General features: G+C 37.9%; 1 pseudogene; it reads left to right on the top strand.

Annotated features, from left to right (window-relative positions):
- Positions 1–9,339: 9,339 nt before the first annotated feature.
- LOC149550344 (uncharacterized) lies at positions 9,340–9,939 on the top strand (annotated as a pseudogene).
- The last annotated feature ends 4,346 nt before the right edge of the window (positions 9,940–14,285 follow it).

Raw genomic sequence — 14,285 nt, 5'->3', positions numbered from 1 at the left:
TGATCAGTGAGGTTATCACCATCAAATCTTATGACAACTTGGAGAGAACCATAGAAGGGACTATTTTGCTACCAATCAAGGTTGGGACGGTCATCCAAGAGATAGTTTGCCATGTTGTTGATCTAAACCTACCATTTAACATCCTCCTCGGTCGCCCATGGATTCATGCTATGTTGGTCGTTCCATCTACCTACCATCAGTGCATCAAATTTTTGCATCAGGGCACTGAGGTGACCATCCATGCCGATCCAAAACCCTTTGCTTACTGCAATGTGGTTGAAGCTTCATATACAAACCATTGCCCTGGAATAGACATCAGCATAGCCATCGCTAGCTCATCCCACACTTGTAATGATGCAAAAACCATCCTCACCTCCACCCTATCTACCATAAAGATCAACAACAAAGGTTGTGGAGAATATAGTTTGTCGAATGTATTTGCTTTTAGAGTAATTCCACTTGATCCACATACCCATGGACGGCCAACATATCACAAAGCTAATGAGATTCCACCTCCTCGATACAAATAGTTTGGCCCAACAACTTTTGTATCCTCAAAAACCCCTCTTCATGAGGAGCTCACTCCAGATATCAACAATTGGTTACATAAGGATGCACCTCTAAGAAATCAAGAATGCCTTGACCACTTCAGCCAGAAGTATCCCCAAGAACATAAGCTCATCACTCAAAAATGGAACTATCAAGGTGGTGGACTAGGACCAGAAGAAAGGGGCATGCAATGTCCCATTGAAGCACATAAGTGGGAAACGAAGTCAGGTCTTGGCTTTGGCATACCCACAACTGGGGGCACCAATGAGAATGGTCATCCTTTTTCGAACATCCACCGCAACCTTGTCAAAATCAAAGACATTCCTAAGGAATTTGAAAAGAGAGCCTACGATGATATCCTAGACCAAATCTTCCTAGGAGACTCTATTCTCCGAGAACTATCCATCCATCTCATTGACCTACCACTTGCTCATCCACAACTCATAGATTGGGACCAACCAAGCATCTACACATTGATGAGTTCACATCAAAGGAAGTGCTTCTAAGATTCATGGGAGCTGAAACACCTCACAAGTAGACAAAGACAGATTCTGCCTATATTTATAAGCTAGATCCCAAGGGGTATTTTGGAGAAAATCCCCAACCTAGTTCCGATACACCCAAAACTGGAACTAAGGTGAATTCGGGACTAGCTAAGGCAGTGAAGAGAACCCCTCAGCAAGAAAATCCAGAGCCACAAGAAGAACATGAGGATTTAGTATTGCCTCCTCAAGATAATCGACCAGAGGTGTCATCTATTCTAATAGAGGATACTAGAGAAGTCAACATCGATTCTTCAGAGATCCCTAGACTTGTTCATATTGTTGCATCCCTATCACAAGACCAAGCTGATCTCCTCTTTGAGGTCTTAAGAGAGAACATTGGCCGATTTACATGGTCATATTAGGACATGCCAGGGTTGGATCCAAAGCTTGTAGTTCACCATCTTGCAGTCGATCCAAAGATCAAGCCCATCAGACAAAAGCTTAGAAAAATGCACCCCAAGGTGGCATTACTGGTCAAAGCTGAATTAGAAGGAATGTTAATTGCTAAGGTTATCCGACCTATTGACTACTCAGAGTGGATCTCCAACATGGTCCCTATCACTAAGCCTTCCGGTGACATCAGAATCTACACTGATTTTAGAGATCTAAACAAAGCTTGTCCAAAGGATGATTTTCCCTTGCTCAACATAGATATGATTGTAGATCTTATAGCTGGACATGAAATTCTATCCCTTATGGATGGATTTTTTGGGTATAATCAGATCAAGATTGCAGAAGAGGATCAGTATAAGACAACATTCACTACCCCTTGGGGAACCTTTTGCTACACCATGATGCCTTTTGGCCTAAAGAATGCTGGGGCTACCTATCAAAGAGCTATGACAACCATTTTCCATGATCTTATCCATAGCATTTTGGAAGATTATGTGGATGATATCCTAGTCAAATCTCACACCTTCATGGATCATCTCGCTGACTTGGAGAAAGTCTTTGATAGGTTAGCCCAATATCATCTCATGCTAAATCCCAAGAAGTGTGTCTTTGGGGTCACATCTGGCAAGCTTCTAGGCTTCATTGTTTCTAAACAAGGTATAGAGATTGACCCCAAAAAGGTCAAGGCTATCTTAGACATGCCTCCTCCCCAGACACTGTGACAGCTTCGCTCTCTTCAGGGAAAGCTTTAATCCGTTCAGCGCTTCATCTCCCAACTTGTAGATAAGTGTACACCATTTTCACATTTATTAAAGAAGGATGAGAACTTCAAGTGGGATCCTTTATGTCGGCGCAGCTTCAATCAGCTCAAGCAGTATCTCACCAATCCCCCTATCTTGGTTCCACCAGTTCCTGGTCATCCCTTGATCTTGTACATATCAGCAACACCTACTACTCTAGGGGAACTTCTAGCACAACTTGATGATTATAGTAGAGAGAGAGCCATCTACTATATCAGTAGAACCCTAGTTGGTTATGATCTCAATTACACTCCTATGGAAAAAGCTTGTTTGGCAGTTGTTTTCTCAACTCAAAAGCTTTGCCACTACATTCTAAGTCATACCATCCAACTAGTATCCAAAATTGATCCTCTCAAGTATATGCTCTCTAGAACAACATTCACAGGTCAGCTAGCAAAATGGGTTATGCTACTAAGTGAGTTTGACATCCAGTATGTGGACAGAAAGGCAATCAAAGGGCAAGCTATAGCAGATCACCTAGCTGATGCACCTCTAGTAGATGCATATCCTTTGCTCGCCGAATTTCCAGATGAGCATATCTACCTAATTGAAGAACAGCCCCCATGGAAGCTTTATTTTGATGGCTTATACACATCTCATGGATCAGGGGTAGGAATATTTTTGGTTACACCTCAGGGAGATTACATTCCAAAAGCCTTCAAGCTACAATTCCCTAGCACCAACAATATAGCAGAATATGAAGCTCTTGTAGCAGGATTAAAGATAGCTACGAAATGGAATATCACTGAGTTACAAATCTTTGGCGATTCTCAACTCATCATCAAGCAAGTCCTAAATGAATATCAAACCAAAGATGAAAAGCTATTACCCTACAAAGAGCTAGTTGATTAGTTGACCCAACATTTTACAGAGCTTCAATTTACACAAGTGCCTCGAATGTAGAATAAGGTAGCAGACGCCATGGCCACTATCGGCTCACTCTTGGAAATTCCCCAAGAAGCTACATAGTATGAGTTTTTAGTCGAGTAGCTCCTCACACCCACCTATGCAAATGAGGATTCAAACCGTGTTTGTATCTTGGTTGGTCCCCAATCCCCCTGGTACCATGAAATTCATGCTTTACCTTAATGATGGTATCATATCCCCTCACCTCACATGTACCCAATGCCAGAACCTCATCCAAAAATCATCCTGCTATGTTATCATAGCCAATACCCTATATCGTCGAGGTTATCATGATACTCTCTCTCGATGTTTAGATGAAAATGAGGCTCCGATGGCATTAAAAGAAGTACACTCTAGACTTTGTAGTGCCCGCACAAGTGGTATTGTCCTAACATGATAAATCCTTAGAGTAGGCTACTATTGGCCTACCATTGAAGAAGACTCCTGTGACTTTGTTAGGAAGTGTCTCCCATGTCAACAGCATGCAAATCTTGTGCACGCTCCAGCACAGGATCTAGAGCCTATTGCACCACCTTGGCCTTTCGCTTGTTGGGGCCTTGATCTAGTTGGAACTATCACACCTCTCTCATTTGATGGACATAAATGGATAATAATAGCTACAGACTATTTTACTAAGTGAGTGGAAGTAGTCCCCCTAGTCTTAGCTATAGGAGTCCAAGTCTCCAAGTTCATCTTATACCACATTGTTTGCCGCTTCGGTATCCCATCCACCATCTTCACTGACCACAGAGGTAACTTTGAAAATCTCAACATGGAAGAATTATGCACTTCCCTCTGCATCCATCACCACTTTTCCAGCCCATATTTCCCACAAGGTAATGGCCAGGCAGAGGCAACTAACAAAACCCTCCTCAAAATCCTAAAAAAAGTTGTCAATGATTTCGGCCGCGATTGGCACCTACAAATAAATCCAGCTCTATGGGCCCATCGAACCTCCTTCTATACATCCACAAGAACAACTCCATACTCCCTAGTCTATGGTTCCAAAGCGGTATTACCTATAGAAGTTGAACTTCCCTCACTATGCATATCTTTGCGAGGGCAAATCTCAGATGAAGAATACAGAGTAGCTCGACTCACCCAGCTAGATCTTTTAGACGAGAAGCGACAACAAGCCTATGATCATCTCACAGTCTATCAAACTCATTTCAAAAGGAATTTCAAAAAGAAGGTGCTTCCATGACACTTTCAGCCAGGTGACATGGTCCTCAAAGAAAACATGAAAGTCCAAGCAGATCGAGAAAAGAAAGGAAAGTTTGAACCTACATGGATCGATCCTTATGTTGTCCCTGCTTCCTTTGGCTCCAGAGCCTATCAGCTATCTACACCAAAAGGAGAACTCTTGAATGATCCCACTAACATCATTCATCTCAAGAACTTCTATGCTTGAAGATCCTTGGTATACTCAAATTTTGAAAAATAAAAATAAAAAATAGTAAAGAGAAATAAGCATCCAATGGTGAAAACTTGGCAATTCAGGCACCTTGGATAGGTACCTTGGCAAAAACCTGGTAATTCAGGCACCTTGTGTACTAAAGACTAATCCATTATCTACCACTATCCTATCCCTCCTCCATCCACCTACCATCCCATAAAACACCTACTTGTTCCTTTGGTGTTCCAACCAAATATCCAAAATCTGATGAAGCTTGTAAATACCTCCTGTACAGCTTGTAAAATCTTGTACCTCAGCTTGTAAAAACTTGTACCAAAGCTTTTATTATACCTTGTAAATCTTGTACCATACCTTGTATATCTGAATCTTGTCAAAAGCTTGTACCGTATTCCAACTTGTAAATAATCTTGTATCCTAGCTTGTATCCTATCACATGCACACAAAGAACCCCATTTTCACTTAAGCTTTTCGCAAACCATCTACCTATCCACCTATCAACTATTATAGACATCCCATCCTTCACAAACATTTCCATCTCACAAAAAACCAAAACATGAACAAACTTGTACATTTGTAACATATCTTGGTCTGTCAGCTTGTACATCCTCTTTAGCTTAGTACCATTGTATCTATCTGGCTTTCATGTTAGTTCATCCTTGGTCAACATCTTGCACACATCGCACACCTTGGTTAGCTATTCCAATGCATCCTTTAGCTAGATTTCCTATCACCAAAGTGTTATCCTTCTTAGTTCAGCTTGCCAGACACATCACTCATCCAAATCCACTAGCTTAGGTGCTCTTCGATAGGTCCTTGCAGGATATATCTTTCCTCATGTCTGATCTTGGTCCGTTAGTACCTCGTCCTACCCATCTTGTTGGAAAACAGTTCTCTTTTGGATTTTCACTTTCTTTTGATTTGGAATCTTTTGTTTTGGGTCTTGAAATATCTTTTCCAAGAAATCTCCTTGTTCCCTCCTCAAGGTTGTCATGATCTTCCATATCATGGTATGCTGTGAATGGGGCAATTAGAGCATAAGGTCTTGATCAGATCTTTTGCTTGTTTTCTTTTTCTACTTGTGGGTTACCTAGTGTCATTTGCACCCTGCTTCCTCTGGGATTCATGTGTGATACTGGGGCAATCCTTGCATGTTTGTTTCGAGTCAGTTTGTCAGTCCTTTGGATGGTTGGTGAAAAATCCTTGATGTTCTTGGTAACCGTGGCAATTAACCAACAGTCCTATAGCAAATCTAGTGCTCAACTACATGGTGGTACTTCTCTTTGAAGTATCCCCCTGCTCAAAAAGCTTCAATGAATTCCCTTCATCTCCATTATCCCCCATCCATATCCAACACCTATCCCAGCTTATGCATCAATATCTCTTTAGATCGCTCCTCATGCTTAGCTTTAGGGATCCACCAATCAAATCAATCCACCAAGCCTCATCTTTTGAGATCCACAATCCTAGTCCTAGGGATCTCCGAAAACCCATCTCCCGCCAATCTGACTCTTTGAAATCCTGTTGCATCAGCTTTATCATTCCATCATTCATCCCCCTATCCATGGATTCCTTTTATAGCGCTCTGCTTCTCCATCCCCCCCTAATCCTGGAAAGTCTTAAGCTTGCTATTGTGCCTTTGATTCTCCTTTATCATTCTCTCGTAGTGAGAGTTTGAGCTAATTCAGCCCCTCCTCTTTGCTAATTTGTGTCTCTGCTCGATTTCTTGTACTTTTCAAGAAGCCATTGAGTCTCGTTTATCTCTTCACCGCCTTCTTGAGGGGGCATCATCTAAGTCTAGACTCTCCTCTTCTTATCCGAGACTAGGGCAACCTTGTTGCTAAAACATCTTCTTCGTGTCGTCTTCTTTCGAACTTCTTTGAAATAGTGTTGTCTCAACACTATGTCAAAGAGGGGCAAAATGTAGACACCTAAATTTGATTACACCGCTTTGATAATCTAATTTAGCCATCTCTAAAGGCATTCATTAATTAAATTCTTATCTAATTAATCCTTTGTCATCCCTAGCTAATTAATTTAATTAATCATCTATAGTCGTAATTGATAAATCAAATAAACCTATTATTTATCAATTAAATCCTATTCTTCTATCTAATTCCAAAAATCCCCATTTATTAAATAAATCTATTTGATAAATAAAATCCTCAAATCCAAAAACCCCTAACCTATCCCTAATCCTCCATTTACCCTAATCCACCCCATCCACCCATACTAAACTAGCTTAGCCACTAACTCACCCACCCTCATTAATGCCATCCACTTGCACATCTCTAACATCCCTAATCTAATCCTAAACCCAAGCCTAATCCACCCCCTAATGTTGTCACATTCCCTAAACAAGTTTAAGACTTTCCTAAACCAAACCAAAGTCTCCCCTCAAAAATCCCAACCACCAAGTCATGAGTGCTCTTACAAAACATAAAAGACTCTTACAAGCCCACTCATGATTCTTACATCCATCTTCCACACTCTTCCCTCTTCCACACTCATTCCTCTTACATCTCTCTTACATACTCAACCCCACTCATCATGCCTTTAACTAACCCTTTACCCTAACCCTCTCACACTCATCCTCCTTGTGACAAGTTTCACCTTCCCATTGGTGCTAAACAAGCACAATCCATGTGCTCCCCTTTGAGTGCATCTTAGCCCTCCTTAACCATCTCCCCATCCTTGCATCTAAGCCCTCCATCCCTCTACCCCTTGGCCTATAAATTGAATCCCCTCACAAGCCATTCATCAACAATCTTTGAGCTAAAGTTACCATGCTATTTTGAGAACCAAAGCCATCAATCTTACCCTTATAATGCCAAATTGAGAGCTCACAAAGCTACCAATTTGCCATTACCCACCTCCATTAAAGCAGCTTTTGAGCATCTTGAGCATACACCCACATCAGAAGGACACATCTATAGAATCAAGAAAGCATGGAGTGTTTTCTCTTGTGAGGTTTGCACTTTTTGTTTGCTTTTCTTTGTCTAAACATATATTTGAATTTAGTTTTGGTTTGTGAATGTTTACTTTATTTTTTAATGTTCTTTGCATACTAAATTGTGTTCTACAAATAGAGGTTTATTGATAGCTATCACTGAGTGGTGGCACTCAAACCATAACACCTTCCACATTTTTGGGACTCAAAATGAAGCCCTAATTTTGAGCACCATTGAAGAAATTTAGTCCTATAAATGCTTTTTGATGCATGTGTACCTGACTATCCATTTAAGGCCTAAGAGGTTTTCAATGCTTCTAACACCTTCCATTTAGTATGTCCACTATTTTCATGATGAGAATTTGTCATTTTGAGTCATTCTGTGAAGCTTTGTTTTGATCATTTGCCATATCTACATTTTTTCTTAAGTGTCAAATAGTGACATGAGGCCATGTTTGCAAGTGAATATCTCACACCTAGTGATGTTTCATGACTCACCACTTTTGGAGTTTCTAGTTTCCATACTTGAGAGCTTATGTTATAGATTTTGAGTCATTTTGAATCCATTTGACTAGGTTTTGAATCCCTCAAAGTTGGCCATTTATCGATGTCATGCTAATGTAGTTTGTTCATAATTCTGGGAGGCCTTGTTTGATGAGTTATAACTTCAACCTAGTTGACCAAAATGCTAAAATTCCTTTTGTGCTGCATTTTAGAGGTTAAAGAAATGCTATGTTTCAATTTTGAGCTTATGATGAATCTATTTGATTAGTTTTCAAATGCGATTCCAAATACAATTTCTATCTTTTTACTAGTGTTAGCATTTACAGATTTGTCAAAACCCTTGTTTGTAATTTTATATCTTGAAATCCATGATAGGTGAGATTGAATGGATTGTACCACTATTTTGTACTCTAAAAATCCTTTAAGTGTACCATTTTTCAAATCATGATGAATCTATCTACACACTTTTCTAGGTCAATTCCATTTACAAAAATTGCTATTATGCCATTGTTTCAATCTACAAAATCTGCGTAGCCTACTTTGACCACTTTCCAAATGCATCCTATTATTCATCATGATCCCAAATCACATACTTATACTCTCCTTGTGATAGTGAACTAAAACCCTAGTTTTTGTCTTCCCAAGTGTCAGTTTGCCTAGTTTTTGAAGTCAAATCCAAACACAATTTATTGTTTTATGACATGTTTATGTGCAGGTGATTCTGAAAGGTCAACTTTGATGGTCAATATCTTATGACCCCAAATTTTTCATAAGACAAGATTTGACATGGTGAAAGTATGTGGAACAGAGAATCAGTAAGTCATATTCTAGAGCCTGATCAGGTGTTTGGATCAGTTTTTAAGGCCGATCAAAGGACCATCTATCATTAAATTAGTAGTTTGTAGATAAGTGATAAAATGAGCTTTAATTGATGGTTCATTGATCAAATTTGAATATAGTCAATCTCAAATGTTTAGTAGGTTAGTTTGAGAACTCAACTATTTGGAAATGAAAATTTTTTAGTTGGACCTGCTTTAGAGCCCGACTAATTTCATCTGATTGCATACATATGGACTTGGGGTTAGAGGAGTTTTCAAAGAGGTAGTGTTACAATTTTTTAAGTCATCACACAATTTGCAACATACATTTTGTATTTTAACTCCATTTGAAAAGTAAGGGACTGTACACACATTAGAATACAAAAGGAAGAATATAATCAAATACGTATCAAAGTTGTCATAGCTATGTAAAAAAAGAAAAGAGGTAGTGTGCTGGAAAATGAAACAAGGCTATGAGGAACTCCAATACAAGGATAAATATGAAGGAAGCAAGAGTGCTCCAAATAAAATTAAACCTCTTATACAAAGCACCAGGGTGGCTTATGCACCTTTAGTTGGATTGAATGCCATGGAGTGTGCAAAGTCTACTCTATAAGATTTTTGTAGATCCTATTTTTTGTTCCATGATCCAGATGTGCATAGACTCAAAATAGTATTCAAATATCTTCCAATCCTCACATTTTTTGAAAGATATATCTATCAGTTGGATGGGCTAAATGAAGAAACTTTGCATCCATCTATGAAAAGGAGATATAGTTTTCAGGAGTCTTTTAAATTTGGATAGTTTTCTCCATTGATTGCCCAAGAGGCTGACCCTTTTAAGCCATTGTGCTATGTCTTGGAAGTAAGAGGGTTGATGATAGAGAGGATTGATAAGGAGTTGAGAGACAACATGCAATATTGGACTCTTGAAAGGTTTCTATGCAACTCTGTCTTAGAAAATAAAGAGGTTGCAGTTTAGGATGTTGTGAGAGCATCACAAGTTAAGTCTTTTGATTATCAAGTTCTGAACCTTCTATTGTATGCATTGACAAAATAACTAAAAGATGAAAGCCCATGCATGAAGCATACAGAGGAGCTTTATGTTTAAAAGGGGTAGATCACGTAGCAGTTTAAGAGATGCTATAGATCAAGTAAAAAGGAGACATCCACAAGCAAGATGCAGGGCAATCAAAGCATGGGAGGAGGCAAGGGATCTACCTTGGAAGCCACCAATTCCCAAGTAGATGCACACAATAAAAGGGAGATTCATGCAACTTGATGGAAAGGAGTCCCATGTTAGATAAGAGGATTCATGGCATTCAAGGTAGGGGGAGCCATTTTTGAAGTCAACACTAGCAAAGTAGAAACCCACACTAAGCTAGGAAGAGTCAGCGTGAAAGAAGATCACATAGGCACATAAAGGAAAACCTGAAAGCAAATAAAATCCAAGCCACCCATGCTAGCAAAGCATCCCACATAATACAAGGAAAACCCTTAGATTTTAAGGCAAGAACTACTAGTGTTGAAGGAAGAAGCTGCAGGGGTGACACCCTTTTAGCCCAGTCCACACCCAATCATAGCAAATCCAGCCAAACACAAAAAGAAAAGAGCTGTACAAGTAGCTGGCAATCTTTCAAGAAGTAGGGCAATAAATCATAAAAGAAATATAACCCACATTCAACATGGGAGGACATTCATGTGGTTTAAATACCAAAATACACAAAAAGTTTGATGTCAATAAGACAAGTGCCTTTTGAAGGTAGGCTCATGTGCATGGGTCTTAGTCAACCAGCTAGAGGTCATCAAATATTAATTATGAATGACAACACAGACAGTGATGTTGACATGGAGTCAGAAAAAGAATATCATGACATGTGGCAGATTGTGTGGATGTCGCTATGTTTCTTAGCAAAGTTGCTCATGCAATAAGTATACTAACATAGTGAATGTGCGAATGTGGCACAACTGTAGTGATGATGTGGTAGCAAAGGATGAGGTCACCGAAAAAAACTTGCCAGAATTCGGTGGTTAGCATGTCACCACCAAAAAATGGGAGAATTTTTGGGAAGAAACATGGTGACTTGCCAAAAAATTCAAGAATCCAGTGAAATTTGTGAGACAGAGATGTGGGTCCCACCTAAGATCAGAGCTAGTAAGATGATGACAAGTGACACTTTCCCAAAGGACCTACCAGAGATGTGACACATGGTGCTATTCAATTGGTTGAGAGGATATCAGGACCTTTTTCAAAAAGAAATATAATATCCTCGTTTACTTCAGCATTCATCCAAGATTTGAAAATTTAGTGTTAAAAAGGTCAATATTCTATAATTCTAACTATAGAACTTTTTTAATTTTTCAAATTTTTTGATATTTTAATGCAAACTTAAGAACATAGGCTTGATTTTCAAAGAGGCATAACAAGGGCAATTTTTTCTCAAAATAGGTGCTCCAATATACCATTATAACTAGGAAGATCTAAATTTTCCATTTTTGAGGTTGGTTTTTGCATAGGTGCTCACCAATTCATGCTATAAGCCAATTTGTGATTCTTAAGGTATTCTTAGTAGATCAAGCAAATTTCATTATTCATCATCAAAATTGGTTAAAGTACAAATTTGAAGACTTTTTGAAGCATGAATGTGGAAAAAACAATTTGGCAAAAATTATATTGGCTTCTTGAGGTCATTTTTAACTGATTTCTCATTTTTACCATGAGTTCACTTTGGTATCAAAATTAGTTATGATTATCATCAAGTTTTTGAGATATTTGATGCCTTTGAGAGGTAAAAGTAAAAAGATTTTGATTCACCCAAGGCATAGAGATATTAGAGAGAGTCTTTTCATGGCAAAGAGAGGGAGTTTCAAGTGGACACATGTCAGATGTAGAGTAGATCCAGGAATTCCATCCTCTATATCATTCTCATTCTTTCTCATTGGATTGGTTCTAGTTTTTGGGAGAGAAAAGTTTCATTATTGTGATACCATTAGGGGTTCCATTTTTTCACTATGAGACCATTAGTTCCTATTTTTGACATGTTTCCTTGACTACAACAACCTTTTTTTAGCATAATTCTCTTGTATGAACAATAGTAGTGCAGATTATAGAATAAGTTCATATCTATTTAGGTGTTTTGTGTTTTGATTTCATGCATTTGATTGTATTGTTTCAAGGAAATGAATACAAATGAGCAAGAATTTCATTAGTTTCATTCTCATTCTCGTCTCCTATCTTAGTAAATTTTTGATGTTTTATGATTTTTGAACAAAGAGCCTCAGTCATAGTTGCAGTCCCTTAAGGTTGTATGTTGTTTCATTGTTTCTTATAACTCAAGGGGTTATGTAAATGCTTCAGGGAATCAACATGGTTGCAAGTTTATTGAGGGGGATAGCATGTAAGAATGAGATTTATATTGAACATGGAGGTCTATTTACAAGGTGAATGGATAGATCGTATATCTAAATATATGAATAAGTATTAGGTATCTAAATTATTTGATTAAGTCATGGAATTGCCCAATGGATTAGGCACTAGTTAGCTACAGGATCATTATTGAATGCTATTGCATATTAGGGGTTTTTGTTGAATTCAACATTATTAATCAAATGTTTTCCCCTTTCATGTTGAAGAGCTATAATAGAATGCCCTCACCCAGCTTATGAATTTCCTATATTTGCAATTTGTTATTGTAGATCTATGTCATTACATGAGTTATTAGGAGATATAAGGGTTGTAATCTACTTTGTTAGATCCAGGGATATGTTTTACACTGGTACCATATTATTTAGATCTGAGGTTCACTCACCTAGGTTTTGCAGAGCCTGAAGTTGAAGAAGGGACTAGCCTTATAGTTGGTCTGGTGTCTAAAGTAGTATGTTGAAGATGGGAGTTAGTTGCCCCTAGATGTACCATATTATCATCAAAGTAATTGGAAACCTACAAAATTTTCAAACACCAAAAAAATGGCAACTCTACTAGGGATTGTGTTGAGATTCATGATATTAAAACCTTGAGAATTTAAAGGGATTGTGTTGAGATCCATTTCCTTGCTACATTTTCATGTTCCCCAGTAAGCTTTATTCTCTTAGGGTAGTAGTTCTTGAATTGGATGTAAATTGTGCTGAGAAATGAGTATACCTTCAATCAATTTTGTGAGTTGCTATTGTTAAAATCAGAGTCCAGAATCTAAAAATGAAGAGTATCTTGTTCTCTTTTCAAAATGTTTGAGGATCTGTAAGTTTGTTTCATGTTGAAAGTATGGTTTAGAATTAGATTAGTAATAATTTGTGTTTCAAAATATTTTCTCACAGTTGTGAGTGGTGACTCTATCTCTGCAACTAGTGGCATTTAATTGTATGTGTATTTTGTTGAGGGCTTTCAACAGATTGTTGGGCATATCTGAATTTGTTGTTGAAATTTTTGTTTGAAAAGAGAAGTGTAGTTTGGGTCTGATGGTGTTGAAGAGTTATGTTTCATCTTTGTATAAAGGTTTCAAATTCAAGACAAATTAGAAGAGGGTTTCTTCTATCTATTGTTGTTTCAAATTAGTTTGTAGTTCTATTCAAATCTAATTCAATTCATGTCTCACTTAATGTGAGTGGAAACTCATAGTTAATCTTTGTACCAATGCAATATTATACATGAATTTTGATTAGTTTCCATAGGAGAAGAATAGATTTGAAGAGGTTGAAACATTTAAATGGTTGTAAGATTTGTGGTGTGTTAATTCAAAAAGTTCAGTAAGGATTTGATAAGACTTTGGGTCTGTGGTTGTAAATGGTAGGCAAAGAACTTTCAGCCATCCAAATCTTGAGGTATTCTCATTTTCATGCATTTTCTTTTCATGAAAATTGATTTAGAAAAGTATATTCTCCATCAAGTGAGTTTCAGTACTAAGAGGAGGAGAATAGTTTGATAAGTTTCTTACATTTCATTAGATTAAGTTTCAACTTGTTGTATTTAAGTTTGTGAAGTGTATTTGAAGAGAGTTATTTGGTACAAGGTTGTATAGATCTACTACAAATTACAAATCAGAATTATTGGAGAATGAGTTCCATAACTTTGAAGAATGTCAAGTCTCTTCTCATCAAGTATGCAACTAGTTAGTAAAGTTTCTAGATCTATTTCAATGGTATTCATGGTTTCCTAAATGTCATTCCTAATGATGTTAGAAATAAATTTCCTAAGTTTAGAGGGAACCATCTTGTTTCAGCCAGTCATCATGTTGAATTGTTCAGTGATTTGATGGATGACTATGAGATTTCTCATGAGACCGTGCACATGAAACTATTTGTTCAAATCTTAGAAGGTGATGCTAGAGACTAGTTTTCTTTTCTACCAGCATGTTTCATTTCATCTTGGGGTGAGTTGCATTCTACCTTCATGGAGAAATTTGGAGAATG

This window comes from Cupressus sempervirens, chromosome 7, assembly GCF_028749045.1.
Source record: "Cupressus sempervirens isolate cs-2001-9-10 chromosome 7, ASM2874904v1, whole genome shotgun sequence".
NCBI classification, from domain to species: Eukaryota; Viridiplantae; Streptophyta; class Pinopsida; order Cupressales; family Cupressaceae; genus Cupressus; species Cupressus sempervirens.
This window is presented reverse-complemented; position numbering and strand designations above follow the sequence as displayed.